A 12,714-nucleotide genomic window follows, 5' to 3' on the forward strand; every position below is an offset into this window, starting at 1 on the left:
AAAAGAAAAGCATCGATTTAATATAAAAGGAGAAAATTGAATTGTGTAAATAAAAAAAAAAAAAAAGCCAGGAAAAATGCCTGAAAACGGAGCTAATCATCTCTGTAGCCTCAAAAACAGTCGTGGTGAGAGCAAAGGCAACTACTACTAATAATAATAATAATAATACTACCACCACCATTACTACTACCATCACCACCACCACCATCACATCACCAGCACCACTACTACTACTACTACTACTACTATTACAACTACCTTCACTTCCTATGACTATTTACTATCTCGTTTTTGCTATATTATTACCTGCACTTTCTCCTCCTCCTCCTCCTATTTTCCTTCCTTCACTGTTATTATCATCATCAGTTGATCAGTATAATAAGTTTTCTAAGATCAAATGACCTTTCTTAATAACGTTTTTTTTTTCTTTTTTTTTTTTTTTCTTTTTCGTCTTTTGATCTATTAAGGAAACTGTGTAGTACGTATATTAATCCAGTAATCATTGTGTCGTCTCGTTCACGGGTCTGGCACTCATTCATAATCTCTCAGAAACTTCTTTTAATTCCGAATCAATTTACTTATCGTACTCTTATATTTTGGGAGTTCATCTTACATGCGAATAATATTTAGTCAGAGAGAGAGAGAGAGAGAGAGAGAGAGAGAGAGAGAGAGACTTACAATCATTCACACTCGTTAATTACAAACTTTAAAAAACATCGATATTTTTAACAAAACTCTCAAAACAATCCATAACTTTACTTATACAAGCCAGCAATCATACGAACGCACACAAATTAATACCAGCGATAGAAAAAGAACTTATATTACAAGTATAGCTACGTATTCTGAAACGCTTCATTTGTTGTCTCACCATTTTTTTCTTTTTTCGAATGCCACAGAGATGATTAGCCGGGTTCTCAAATGCGTTTCTTCTGTTAATAATACAAAAATCGTGTTAATCTGTCACTAGAACCATGAAAACATCTTTGAAAACCTGAGCAATTTCATTTAGAGTCTTATTAGTTTAGTGGAGGTGCGGCGCAGAAGTGTTTCAAAATAGGGATCATTGTCTCGTTTTCCTTCAGCCTGGCGGCCCTGCTCGGTCCCTTCCACGACTCGCAGCGAGAGAGAGAGGTCGAGGTGCGGCGGTCTCGTGGCGGAAGCCTGAAGGAGGCGGTGAAGGAGTGAAGGTAAGAGTTTGGTAATGAAAAGAATGTTAAATTATTATTCAGTGCGTGGAATTAATGTGTAACCCGTGAGATTGTGAATGATTAGGTTGAAGACTTGAGGATTAGAATGGATAGGTGTGATTGGGTTAGGTTTGTCCAGGTATGGGGATTAGGTAAGCCACGTAAGGTAATGTGATTAGCTTGAGCTGATATAGGTTGACCAGGTGAGGTTGGTAGGTGTGATTAGGTTGAACAGATGGTGATTACAACACTTAAGTAGTTAAGCTTATCAGGGGAGAGATGAATATGCTGATCAGATGGGAAGTTATAGAAGTTTAGCATTTTGCGAGGGAATAAGCTGCAAGGGTGATTAGACTGCAGGTAAAGTGATTTAACTTGTCAGGTGAGAGAAGTATGCTGACCAGATGGTAAGTTGGTTGCTTGTTTGTCCAGGTGATTGACGTCTGATTAAGCTTACTGAGGTGATAATTAAGGAAGTGAATTTAAGATTATATTATATAAGCACGTAAAATCATGTTGGATTGGTGTGTCCGTGGCTGCTATTTTGTGGTCCCTCTGCTTATTCGCTGTGCTGAGTAGCAGTTGGCTTGTGAACTACGATTGGTCATTATTTTCCTTTATTCATTATCACACACACACACACACACACACACACACACACACACACACCTACCTACTTACCTACCTTTAATAACGCTATATGCACACCCACGCACTCTCATGCAGAAAATACTGATGACACTCAAAAAAAAAAAAAAAAAAAAAAACTGGTGGCACAAGGAAACTGGTGGCACTCAGAATACTGGTGATGAACTCAAAAATACTGGTGATGCACTCAAAAAAATTGGTGATGCACTCAAAAAACTGGTGATGCACTCAAAAATCTGGTGACACTCAAAAACCTAGTCAGGCAGCCAAAACAATGGTCATGCACTCAAAAAGACATAACCCCTTCTCAAACACACACACACACACACACATTTCCATTCTAAATTTGCATTAGACTTTTCTAATACTGCTTTGTTCTATTAAACTACTTATTTATTTATTTATTTTATTTATTTATTTTTTTTTTTATCCAGTTCACCTGAAAGTTGGCCTATTTCAGATAGTTCTTTTCCTAATTTGTTATTCATCTGATAAATATTTTCTTGTATAATATTTCCTCATGTATTTGGCTACAAAATTCTTTCCCTTATAATGACGTGTTCATTATACAGTGGGTTTCAAAAAGATAGGCTAGATTTGAAATTGTTGTTTCTCTGGAACCATAAACTGACTATGAATAAAATTAATAAACTTAAAAGGTACGGATCAAAGTTTAAAATGACTCTTCTTTTCAAATTGTAAGTTTTTTATTTGTGTTCTTCATGAGCACAGAGATACAGAAATATTTAATCAGGTTCATCTTTCAAACTTGTGTATTAACTGTCATGCCATTGAAATATCTGTGATGCCATGCAAATTTCTTCTATCTGGTGTTTTCTTCTATTCTGCATCATCCTTCAAATTTTTGCCTTTAAATTATAATAGGGACGTATTTATCAAACGCGCATTTCTCAGCTTCAAACGTTATACTGCCATACTGTAACGCCCGGGTATTATTGTTGTTTAGTCTAAGTTGCCTTTATTTCTTTCTGTGGGATTGAGTGTGTGACGTGCGTGTGTGTGTGTCAGCTGTGCCTGGTGTCTGGCAGTGGTGCATGGATGGCGGGAGAGAAGTCGCGTGACTGCAGTGACTGGGCAGTGTGTTGTTGGCCCCGCTCTGGATAACTTGTCTTTGCGTGTCCTCCGTGCCGAGTGCCTGTTGCGTGAGCCTGAAGAGTTTGACTGTCCCTGCCTGTGTCTGTAACTGCCTGTAACTAACGGAACTAGTAAAGGAAGAAAGTGTTGCCCACTGTTTGTCTACCCGCTCTGTCTGGCTGTGCGTGAATCACGTGGGACGTGGTACCCTTAGCATCTCTTGTCTAGCCTGCTGGTGTTCCCGAGTGCTGTCCTGACTGTCGGGGAATTGTGGGCGTCTACGGGAGTGCTGAGGTTTGTGCTTTCGTAACAATACTTTTCAGATTTTCTCTACCCGGTGCTTTCCTTTCTTTCAATTTTTGTTTCTTGAATATGACAGTATGGAATTTAGCCATATTTCATATTAAATCTCAGCACAGTTCCATACCATGCAGTGCTTGTCATGCTTCCTCCATTTTCCCATCATATATTTTGTGTAGTCTTAGTTTTGTAGGGAATCAGTTATCAAACACATTACAAGGAATCACAACACATACAACAAGCTTCATGTATCTAGGAACTAATGGTCTGTTTTCCTTGTAGGTGTGAAGTGTGCAGCTTCCACTTCATCATCCCATGAACAGCCCACAGGAATCTCTACCAGCACCTGGTTATTAAACAGTGTTGTCACGCCAGGCCCAATGTACTCCATTGCAATCAGGGAGTCAAGCTTCACCAGGAAAAAGAGGCAGAGCGTCACCACCTTCAAGCCCCACAAGAGGTATTAAGTATCGTTGGGACAAAGCAATCAGGGAAGAGTCAAGTTGCAGTAAGAAGAGTGTGTCAAGAATTTCAAGCAGGAAGAACACGTAAAATTCCCTTCAAGTCATGGCGGGACCGACAGGCAACCTTCAACACTTGTGGAGGCACGAGAGCTGCAGGCAGTTTCACAAAGAAGAGGTTGCTCCTCACGCAAGTTGACGCAAGGACATAAGAATTGGCAAGTGTTGTTGCTCCCAGGCCCTGCTGCAAGAGTTCTCCAGTCCACTCCAGTCTGGGAAGGAAGAATGTAGCAAGTCCTTCTCTTCTGTACTCAACAACCACCACCACCACCTTCATTCAGGCTTGGGATAAGTTTTGTACATTCCAGCACTTCAGTAATAAGGAAAAAAAGTGCCATGTTTATATTATTGTTGTGTATTTATTCACTCAACATTCACATTAAAACAATAAACATTCAGTATACCATCTTGAACATAATGATAGTTATTTATGCCATGTCAATAATATCTTTGGCAAATAGTCTTTCTGGGAGTACAGGTCATGCCCCCAAGGTAAAAAAAAAAGTCAGGATTGGCTACTAAACTAAGTTTAAGATACCATTTGCACATAGAAGCCCCATCCCAGCCGACACTGGAGTCGCTGGGACGGGGCTTCTATGTGCAAGTGGTATCTTAAAAGTTTAGAGGGCACAATCCTGTTTTTTTTTTTTTTTTTTTTACCTTTGGGGCATGCATGAATTGTTATCAAATATTTATTTTTACACTATTATACCACACTGTTAGCAAACTATATATTTATTTCACATATATAATAAGAATAGTCACAAATATTTATTTATTAGCAAAGACATACAAGTCGTACACAGCAGTGCATCCTGGACTAGAGACACTACTCTGGTGGAGTCAGCTGACATGTGCTGTGGCACCTGGCTCGACACTTGTACAGCATCAGCACACCCAGTGCTGGCTGCAGACACTCTCCATTTGGCTCTTCACCTGATGTCACACCCTGCAACATGGCACTACTGGCCTGACTGCAGACAGGACGTTCGCCAACACAAGACAGACATCTGCAAAAGAGTAATGCAACTTGGGGAAGATGGAAAGTTACTAAGACATGAACTAATATCACACATACATACTAATTATATAACTCAAATGCCGGCATTTTACTTTTCACAATCTTTTCACTCCCTTGAACAGCCCATCACCTGGCCCAAACAATCCTGAAACACCCCACAATTCATATCTATTTATCTTTCTATATCCATAAATTCCCCAAAAAACCTTATTTTTCACTAAACACCTTTCACGTGCACATCTCACAACAAAAACTCAAGCAACGCATCCTCTCCTCTTATTTCACACTGATCACTGCAGACCATTCCTTCTAACCCTCTTCAGTAACTCTCCACAACACACCACACCGGTAACACTCATCCATCCCGGTCACTCTTAACAAAAGCACCACAAGTGCACTTACCCAGCCCACACACTGCCTCTCTTGCAATCCTGTACCACTATTTTCACACTTACTGCTCTTCTAATCTTGGTAAGAGCACGCCTAATTTACTAATCTTATTAACCACCTCCCTCTTATCCTGCACATACACACATAAGGATTCATACACACACCATGACTCTCAACAATACTCTGATTACATACAGTTGAGGATTCCTTATCCAAAATTGTCGGGAGTGAATGAAAGTGGTGCATATTTTAGATTTCCCCAGTTTTTTTTAATGACAACTTGCCAATTTCTGATACCTCCCATGGCAGTAAATCAAGCTCTAGTAATCAATTTTTTGGTGGGACAAAAACATGACAAGACATGACAATTAAAAACTTAGATTTTTAAATTTAGGATAGAGGATTCTCAAGTGTAGCAACAAAACACAGTGTTCACCTGAATTGGTTCCTGCAGTCACTGCCACCTGTCAGTCACAAGGTTTCCAGTAAGGTGTATTTCTTGCTCCTGAGTTATGGGAGCGTCCCAAGCTTTCTTCCACTTCCTCTCCATGTTACCACCTGTGGGGAAGACACACACCTATACTCCTGCTGCATGACTCACAACTCGGTCCAGAATTTAACCGTTTCACCACAACATTACACAGCAAAGAAGGCACGACAGAAAACATTGACATGTACATTTAACTCTTAAAGCAGTGGGCTGTATTGTAACTTGAAGGTCTCCACATACATGATAAACTAGACTTTTCATTATGACAAGATATGATATGTCTACTCAAATAAGAAGACATGGAAAAAGTGCCAAATTGTCATACATGGCAACTCACGTGCCCTGAAGATGTTATGCTCAGTCTTTCAATCACTGAGAGACTGTCAGGCACAGTGGAGAGAGGTGTCTCTCCTGCGCTGTCAGGCACAGTGGAGAGAGGTGTCTCTCCTGCGCTCCCCTGTACTTTTTTCCCCCTTGCCACTACCTTCTCATTTCATCGCTCACATTCAATACCCCTAACATTACAATGGATCCCGGCAAGTTTAACAGGGAAGAGAGTGCCGTGATGGTGTTTGAGTCAAGGTCAGTAACTGTGGGGCTGGAAGGAAGACAGGGAGATCAAAGACAGCCGTGACACAGTTGGCCAGGGCTACACTAGTGCTGGGCATAGCTGCCACTCCTGAGAGAAAGGCTAAGGGCAAAAAAAGGAAGACAAATACAGGAATAATAAGTTGATGGAACACATGCACGGTGAACACTTAATTGCCACGCCATCTTTCTCCTGGTCAGAAGAGACCTGTGAGCTGCAGGATGACTGGGGGTGAGCGGCCTCCGTCCACCACCCGGGTGACGGCTGCTTTTGAATTTGCCATCTTCCTTCCTGTCTCACAATTACTGATCCCTTCTTGAACAAATACCATCACAACACTTTTCTTCACTGTCAAGCTTGCCAGGACTCATTATGTGAGGAAAATTATGGGTGAGCCATCACATGAGAAGCTTGTACCAAGGGAAAACAGGCAGGGGAGTGTGGCAGTGTAGAAGAGGGGGACAGCTGAGTGTCATTGAAGAAGAGGGGATAGTTGTCTGGAAGGTTGTGTCGAGTTGATAGATGGAAGAATTGATTTTTTAGACAGCAAACAATAACTAGTTTGGTCTGCCCCAGTCAGAAATTTTTGAGAGATCAGAAGTGAGGTGTTCTGTGGCTTCCCTGCGTGAACTGTTTACTTCCTGAAGGGTTGGATGTCTATGAAAAGACATGGATAAGTGCGGGGTGGTATCATCAGTATAGGAGTGGATAGGACAACAAGTTTGGTTTTAGAAAGTCACTGATGAATAATAGGAAAAGTGGGTGACAGGACAGAACCCTGAGGAACACCACTGTTAATAGATTTAGAAGAATAGTGACCGTCTACCACAGCATCAATAGAATGGTCAGAAAGGAAACTTGAGATGAAGTTACAGAGAGAAGGATAGAAGCCGTAGGAGGGTAGTTTGGAAATCAAAGCTTTGTGCCAGACTCTATCAAAAGCTTTTGATATGTCCAAGGCAACAGCAAAAGTTTCACCAAAATCTCTAAAAGAGGATGACCAAGACTCAGTAAGGAAAGCCAGAAGATCACCAGTAGAGAAATAATGAGTGGTTAGTGTTAATACTACTACTACTACTGCTGCTACTACTAGGGTCTGGAAGGGAGAGTTGGGAGTGTTAAGTGTGTGGTGTTCATGCTACTACTAATGCTACTACTCCTACTGTTATTACTACCACTACCACTAAGCTAACTTGAGAGAGAGAGAGAGAGAGAGAGAGAGAGAGAGAGAGAGAGAGAGAGAGCAATTTTATATAGAGAAAAACAAAAAAAATACATCAACAACCTCATTAATCTGTTAGAGAAGGACTGAGAGAAGCTTACCATACAAGTGTGGCTCTCCCCAGCAGCAGCAGCAGCAGCAGCAGTAGCAGCCCCTCTGCCCGGCACAGCTGCCCCATCAGGCACCTCCACTGCTCCCAGCCGTCCTACATCTGTGCCACCAGGAAGCTTACAAGGGCCACCTGCAGCTCTGCCACTAAGCTGTCTGGCCTGCAACACAAATCAAGATCAGAATATATTTAATACTGTACTTAATTCCTGCCAACTACTACTACTACTACTACTGCTACACTGTTCTGGAGTGCTAAAAAATATACAATAATAACTATGACTACTGCTGTTACTGCAATTATTACCTAACAATAGTGAAGGGCAGAGAGAGAGAGAGAGAGAGAGAGAGAGAGAGAGAGAGAGAGAGAGAGAGAGAGAGAGAGAGAGAGAGAGAGAGAGAGAGAGAGAGAGAGAGAGAGAGAGAGAGAGAGAGAGAGAGAATGGAAAGAAAAAAAACAATAACAAGTAAACAAAGAGAACCTGTCCAATCATTGACTTCAAACTGTAGGAAGAACCAAGCCTATATTTTGTGACTTGACTGGGACTACCCCCTCTCTGTAGGCTGTCCTGGCTGGCTGGGTGAAGCCACAGTCCCTTCCTTTCACTTCATTTGTGGTGGCTGGGGGGCGTTGGGGGCTGGGAAGTGGGTGAGGTGAAGGGCTGTGGGTCTGGTGTGTCTGTGGTGGAGTGTGGGGCTGCTTGTGAAGGCTGTGAGACTGTTTGTGAGGCTCCTGTGGTGTGTGTGATTTTTAGGAGTGTTAAAAGTAGAAGGCCGGAAGTAGTATTAAAGTTATACTTTGGCGCTGGTCAGACCTCATCTAGACTATGCTGTGCAGTTCTGGTCCCCACATTACAGGAAAGATATAGGTCTATTAGAATCAGTACAGAGGAGAATGACTAAAAGGATACAGGGGATGAGGAGTATTCCTTACGAGGCGAGGTTGAAGCTGTTAAATTTACATTCTTTAGAGATACGTAGGTTAAGAGGGGACCTGATAGAAGTCTTTGAGTGGTATAAGGGTTATAACAAGGGGGATGTAGGCAAAATTCTTAGGATCAGCAACCAGGGTAGAACAAGAAATAATGGGTACAAGCTTGAAAAATTTGGGTTTAGGATGGAGATAGGAAAAAATTTGTTCTCAAAAAGAGTGGTAGATGAGTGGAACGGACTCAGTAATCATGTTGTTAGTGTTAGGACACTAGAGAGCTTTAAGAGAAGATTAGACAAGTTTATGGATGGGGATAACAGATGGAAATAGGTAGGTATATTTCATACAGGGACTGCCACGTGTAAGCCTGGTCGCTTCTTGCAGCTTCCCTTATTTCTTATGTTCTTATGTTCTTATGTATGTGTGAGGTATGTGGTGGTCTGTGAAGGGCCTGTGTCAGATGCTGTGTCAGGGGCTGTGGAGGGCTGTGGGGAGGTGGAGGGGCTGCTGTATGTGTGTGTGTGTGTCTTGGAGGATCTGAACTCAACCACTGGCATTAATTCTGCCGCTGAACAAACTCCACCTGAAAAATAAGGAGAGAATTAATGGCTGGTGATAAAATAATAATAACAATAATAATAATCTATCTATTTGAATTAATGACTGGTAATAATATAGTGATAATAATCTATCTGTCTGTCTGTCTTCTTGTCTGTCTGTCAGACAATCAGATCAGGCTGGTAATCCCACATGAGGCAGCCCAGTCAACACACACACAAACACACACACACACACACACACACACACACACACACACACACACACACACAAACCTAACCCAATCACTTACAGCCTTCTTCTGCTTGTTCCTCAGAATCTTAATGGCCTCCATGCCCCGTTCCTTCCACTGTGGGGGCGACTCAGAGGTGTGATAAAGAAACAGCTTGTACTGCCTGCAGGTGGGGGGGGGGTTACGTTAGGCTGGCACTGTCTGCATGTTAGGTTAGGTTAATAAAATTAAGAGAAGTTATGTGAAGAACAAGGAGAGGAGGAGGAGGAGGAGGAGGAGGAGGAGGAGGAGGAGGAGGAGGGGGAGGTAAGTAAGAAAGAAAACATAGATTGAGAGAAAATAATAATAATAATAATAATAATAATAATAATAATAAAAATAATAATAACTATTTACCTGCAATAAGAAAACCTAACCTTACCTAACAATGATAAAACAGCAAAATTACCATCAGTACTTGACCTGACCTCACCTCACCTAACAACAAGAAACAGCAAAACTACCAACAACATTTCTCAATAAAATAATAAACCAATAAAAAGCTCACAAAATAATAATAATAATAATAATAATAATAATAATAATAATAATAATAATAATAACAATAATAATAAAAACACCATTACCAACCTGACCTGACCTCGAAACTCAGTCTTATCATTTCCTCCTCCTGGTCATCATCACTAACCACGAAGACCTCCAGCAAGGTCACCACTGGTTCAAAGTAGGGGTCACGCTTCCCTACTCTGCTGGTTGACTCCCCCTCCTCGCTCACCACGCTGTCATCGAGGTCTGTCTGTCTGAGAGAGAGAGAGAGAGAGAGAGAGAGAGAGAGAGAGAGAGAGAGAGAGAGAGAGAGAGAGAGAGAGAGAGAGAGAGAGAGAATTAGGCTTGGTTGGGCTAGGAGGAGGAAGAGATGGGAAGAGAGAAGAGGAGGTCTAGATGAAAGAAAGAGGAGGAAGAGGAAGAAGAGGACAAACATACATGGATATACAAACAAACAAATAAACAAACAAACAAATATTCAGTTGAGACAAGAAAACTGAAAAAAATGAAAAAAATAAAAACGATATATTCTGACACACACACACACACATAACGAACCAACAAAACAAACAAACAAAACAAACAACAAACACAAGAAAATGAAGAGAAAAATAAGGAAAATATTTACGTTAAAACTTTTTTTTTTTTTTATCCTTAACGAACACAAGAACTCCCCCACTCCCGTCCTCCCTTCCCTCACACACACACACACACACACACACACACACACACACACACACACACACACACAATTCCATAAATAAAAAAATAAAAAAATCGAAAATACAATAAAATAAGGAGGCATTTTGAGCCATATTTCCTTATTTCCCCTTGTCCCCTCGTCCCTTAGCGCTCAAGATGGCCGCCCACACCTGCTTCTTACTGGCGGGCAGGTGTGTGTGTTGTAAATCGCTAAATAAAGGAGTAATTAATAATGGTGGGGCATCACCCTCGATCATCCCTCGATTTTCCGCCATAGGATCCCCGCCACCCGCCCTCACATATACGCCTATTTTCCCTATTTACACCTCTGCACCGCCGCCATTCTCGTGTGTGTTGATAGCCAGATGATGTGAGTGTAGAACGGTAGCCATGTTACCTTCTCAAGAGCCATGGTGTCGCCGATGATGATGGATGGCTGCCTCTATCAATCCCTCCGATGCAATTTTGTACGCAGACTCACCATCTGATATCTTGATCTTGATCTTGATGGATCTTGATCTTGATCTTGATGGTACAGGTGGCACAGGATCACTCCTGAGCCAGGCCTTTGGATCGGCAACTCCTGTAGAAAGGGAAAAAAAAAAAAAAAAAGAGAAACGAACAGCATCCTCTATCCTAATTGTTCATACACCTGGCACGCCACATTCTCTCCAGAAACTGTTTCACCGCCTCAATCATCCTTTCATTCGCCTCTCTACACAGTCCCAGCAACAACACCATCCATTCCTTTCCTGTCTTCTCCACTCTTTCATTCCTATCATGCCCTAACTCAGTCAGTATCACTTGCATCATCTCATTCCTGTCTCTGGCATACTGCACACACTCCAGCACCACATGTTCCACCGTCTCATCCTCTCCCATGTCACACATCTGGCACACTTTGCTGCGGGACTCAGACCACCTGTAACTCCTTGCATTCACATCCATACACTGTGCCCTCGCTCGGAAGAGAAGATCACCGCCCAGGCTTCCATCATACCACCTTTCATACCTCGGGGCCTCTTTCTCCTTGTACCATTCCAGGGTCTTCTTTCTTTCCATCTCATTCTTCCATTCATTCAGTCCCACACATTTCACTTCTTTGTCTATCTCATTCTTCCATTTTCTCACATCCCATTCGGCTCCCACTCTTCCTCCTCTTGTTACCACCCATTCACGCTCATTTTGATTCCTACCAGCCATTCTTATCGCCCACACAACTTGCAATCCATTCCTGTCTGTCATTCTCATGCATCTCTTCCTCCATTTGCTTCCACTTTCATTCCACAGGTACACCTTCCTTGCTATTCTTGCATCATCCATTCTCTCAAGCCTAATCTTGTACCTAAGTGTGGCTTTTGTCAGTCTTTCTCTGAAGGTGCTCCATCCCATGTCACCTCTCAAGGCTTCAACTGCTGTGCACCTCGGTGCACTCAGTGCCATCCTTGCTACTTTGTTCTGGCCCACTTCTAACTTATCAATTTCACTTTCATTCCATGCAATCACATCCATACCATACATTATACATGGCACAGCCACACTCTTCCACACTTCTCTCAACACATCATACTTACTTGCTCTCATCCTTGCCGCGCTTCCCAATCGACCTACCCACTGGTTTAGCATACTTATCTTTTCATTCTTTGCCTTTGCACACCCACTAGGACTCATCCACATCCCTAAGTACTTGTATTCTTGCACCTGTCTCAACTCATTCTCTCCAAGTCTCCATACCACATTACTTTCATCCTCTGATCTATTCACAATCATTACTTTGCTTTTCTCACTGCTAAACCTTACTCCAAAGTCTTTACCATAGCCATCCACTACATCCAACAAACTTTGAAGCTCATCTGCCGATTCACTCATAACAACTACATCATCTGCATAAAGGAGCACACATACTTTATCATTCCCCACACTTACCCCTACATTCATTCTTCTCATCCTGGCTGCTAGCTCCTCTGTATACAGGCTAAAAAGGGTTGGTGACAATATACAGCCCTGCCTAACTCCTCTCTCACTCTTCACCCAGTCTGTTTCTATGTCTCCTAGCCTGTATCTAGCTCTTGTGTCCACATACATACTTTGCACTACGTTAACTATCTTTGCACTCAATCCAATCTTTTCTAAGACTCTACCTAACATTTCTCTGTTCACTCTATCATAAG

At 41.9% G+C, this 12,714-nt stretch overlaps 1 protein-coding gene across 6 annotated transcripts in view; it reads left to right on the plus strand.

Annotated features, from left to right (window-relative positions):
* Nucleotides 1–4,172, plus strand: part of LOC135110156 (uncharacterized) — an 85,880-nt gene extending 81,708 nt beyond the window's left edge. For all 6 annotated transcript variants that reach the window (XR_010273101.1, XR_010273098.1, XR_010273100.1 and 3 more), the window contains 2 exons: nt 1,086–1,190; nt 3,516–4,172. The gene's annotated coding sequence lies outside the window, so the exon portion shown is untranslated. The remainder of the gene's footprint in view (nt 1–1,085; nt 1,191–3,515) is intronic.
* The last annotated feature ends 8,542 nt before the right edge of the window (nt 4,173–12,714 follow it).

The sequence above is a fragment of the Scylla paramamosain genome, chromosome 20 (genome assembly GCF_035594125.1).
Source record: "Scylla paramamosain isolate STU-SP2022 chromosome 20, ASM3559412v1, whole genome shotgun sequence".
NCBI classification, from domain to species: domain Eukaryota; kingdom Metazoa; phylum Arthropoda; class Malacostraca; order Decapoda; family Portunidae; genus Scylla; species Scylla paramamosain.